Genomic DNA, 3,604 nt, shown 5'->3' with positions numbered 1-3,604 from the left:
GATTGAGTTTTATTCACCTGTTGAAGTATATGTTTATGCTTAGAAAACAGTATGGCAGTTTTATTATCTCTAACACAGATGACAACACTAAATGGTTCAGTGTAGCTTGTGGTACCTGAAGGCTGCTGATCTATGAAACCGAGCCTTCACTGAATCCAGATGTAATTTGAGAAAATAATAATGAAATCCCATGAGATTACCTTTCAAAGTTTATTACATCACTATTGGACACTATGATACATGATTGGGGTGAATATTTCATGAACATATCCCATTTCATAGAGTGATGTTTCTATGAGATATTGTGATTCTTGGGTTCAACTTGCAAATTTACCTTGCAAGTCGACTCATGGACCCAATGTACCAAATCTGTTCAGTATGGGAACAATGATTTAAGCCATTGTCTCATCATGCACATGTCTTGAAACGACATCAACTGGAGAATGTGAGCTCATGAGTATCCCATATCTGACATGATAAAGGCCATTGGAATTCAATATGTAGTTGTGTAGCTATACATGAATAACTGGTTAGAGATAAATTATTCTGAAAGAGAAATATGCAGTGCCTCTCAATATTTTACTGCAGCTGGAAGAAGTGAAAAGTAATCAAACTATTTTAGTATATAAAGAACATAGATTTCATTAATTGTTGTGGAAGAAATGTTTAACTGGCCATATTAAAGAGATTGAAGAAGTATTTAAGCCTCACAATATTGGCTTAGTCATGCAGGACAGACTTTCACCCTTATAATATATGAATGTGGTAGGTTGTCAAGCTGGGCATGGTAAGAGACTCAATAGGGTAAATTTTTGTTCATAAAGAACATAGATTTGATTCATTATTGTGGAAGAAATATTTAACTGGCTATATTAAAGAGATGGAAGATGTATTTACAATACTGACTTGGTCATGCAGGAGGACAAACTTTCATCCTTATTATTTATGAATGGTTGATCGTCAAGCTGGACACAGTAAGAGACTCGGCAGTGGGAAATATTTGATAGTTATATACATATAGTCATATCTAAAATTAGCATTTTTAATGGTGAATGTTTTAGCAATATGACATAAACTTTGGTGTGAAGTTTTGAAGACTTTTATTTTATTTATTTTTTTTTTTTTTTAAGCATAGAAATGAAAGCAACCCTTTCGAGCTAGGAAGACCAGGAAAGAATGGAAAATAGAGTGCAGGAAATACCAGTAGTCTGTTCAAATTAAGTGTCCTGCTTGCACCTTGGCAGCACATGTGTGGCCTCTCCTGATCAGCTTGATTTCTCTCACTCATGGAAGTGGCCTGTCAGTATCACATGCTCTCGTGCTACATTTTTCCACATTTTTTTGCCGTAGGCCACCTTTCACACAAGCTAGACAGTTTTGAATGCCATCATTAGACTTGGTAGTGATCATAGAAACCATAAGATTATAAAAATCGTTAAAAAAAAAATATATATATATATATATATATATATATATATATATATATATATATATATATATATATATATATATATATATATGGTGTGAAAGAGCAGCTTCCAAATGTATACATACCACTTCATATATTGTCATTTGCTCGAGTTATTGAATCAGTGCTAAAATAACTCATTTCACTCTATAATAAGAAGTCTCCTAAAGACGATGATATAATCAGATTATAAATGCAATGCAATAAGAGCAAAAAATTAAGTGAATGTAGATATGGCTTGCTGTGTCCGTAGAGTTTTACCGCGTCACTGCATAAGTAATGCTTCGCCCGTAACGCACTGCTTGCTTTTTGGCCACTGGGAAGCTGATGGCAGGGTAGGGGAATCTTGCTGAAAATTTCTCTGATCAGTCTGTTGGTGGAAATTTGGAAGAAGATTTCCTGAGACTTTATGTCGTTGAACTATAGATAAACATATCCTGTCGCCTACTTATAAGAACTGGTTACGTTGGCTACTCCATTTGTTATAGTTTATGCTTAAGTCAGTGAATGTGGATAGCGAGATTTTGCAGTATGGCTAAGTGTAAGGCCAACTGTTATGGACTGAAATAGATATGTGGAAAGACCTGCTAGTCTTAGACAGTGTTGTCCAAACTGGGGTCCGCGTACCCCTCGGGGTACGCAGCATAGATCAAAGGGGTACGTGAAAAGACGATGAACACACACACACACACACACACACAGCAGAAACTTCCCATGTTCTATGAAGGAAAAGAGAGAGGGAGGGACGGTTGGTTACCTAGGAAGGACGCGTTTTGTACGTGTACGTAAATATAATGTAATGTAATGCAAATATGATATATATAATTGACTTTAGTCAGCCATAGGGGGTTCGTAACAGTGGGAGAATGTAATAAAGGGTACAATAGGCGAAAAAGTTTGGACAGCACTGTGCTAGAACAATATTATAGGGTGAAATAGGGATGTAGAAGGGCATACCAGTAAAGTCTTGTGACAAAATGCGTAGGTGGGCAATAAGGAAAACTTAAAAGAGGTGGTGATCGAAAAATTGTGAGAAGGTTCCACGCCTTTCATAAAGTATAAAGGAGCACGCAGATATGGGGTAGGCGGTGGCCGAACTGGTAGCGTACTGGGCCCACATTCACCGCGTGATGGACGACGCGGATTCGAATCCTCACGCTACCACCTCGGATTTTTCAGTCACCGCCGAGTGGCTTAAAACTACCCACATGCTGTCCTGAAGACCACCCATCAACCCGGACTCTAGAGGAAGCCGTCCAAGCGAATCAAGAACGAGTTCCGGGGGGCAGCATGAGCCAATACAAGATGGCGCCACTATAAACACTCGCCTGCGCCAGAACGGGCTGGGCCGACCATCAGGCCCCACCGGGAAGAAGCCTACCGGCGCAAGAGGCTGCAACGTAAAAAAAAAAAAAAAAAAAAAAATGAAAGGAAATATAGAATGGAGCACTGAAAGAGAGGAGAGAAAACAACTTGGAAGTGAAAATTGATAACTTGGATTGGTGTAAGGGTACTCGTGCATTATATAAGAGATCGTAGGCTATGATTAAATGCGAGTATAAGCTGAAGGGAGTAATTAATGAAAAATATTAGGAGATAGGAAATGTACGATGGATTCAAGGTATGAGAGAAAACCTAAGGCCCTATTAATTAAGTGTTATAGATGAACGCTTGCTGATATGAATTATGATAGTCGCTGGGCTCTTCACCAAGACCACAACTACATGTTTGAATGGAGGAATTGACACTTTTTAACTATTTTGTGGTTGCGACGCTGACAAATATCGTTCAGTACTTAATAATGGAATATAGCTACGTTGAGACAAGCATCGCTCAGAATGATAATAAAGAACTTAGCAAACTCCAGGATCTATATTGCTTTCTGTTCTCGGACGCTTTCACTTTTCATGTCATCTACTTCTAAAGGCCAAACTGGAGATTAATTGGGTTTTCATGGGTGTTTTTCACGTTTATGGTACAGGAGTCAAATAAGGCTACAAGGATCATGAAAGTAGGCTACCTCTGGAAATGCCCACAACTCCTACGAAAACAGGGGCTATATATATATAGGCTATGTGCCTGGGCGCCGAAAGGTACCTACAGCAATACACTTACTGAGCAAAGGGAATGGATATA

This window comes from Eriocheir sinensis, chromosome 39, assembly GCF_024679095.1.
Source record: "Eriocheir sinensis breed Jianghai 21 chromosome 39, ASM2467909v1, whole genome shotgun sequence".
NCBI classification, from domain to species: Eukaryota; Metazoa; Arthropoda; class Malacostraca; order Decapoda; family Varunidae; genus Eriocheir; species Eriocheir sinensis.
The sequence above is the reverse complement of the archived record's forward strand: the minus strand, read 5'-3'. Positions refer to the sequence as shown.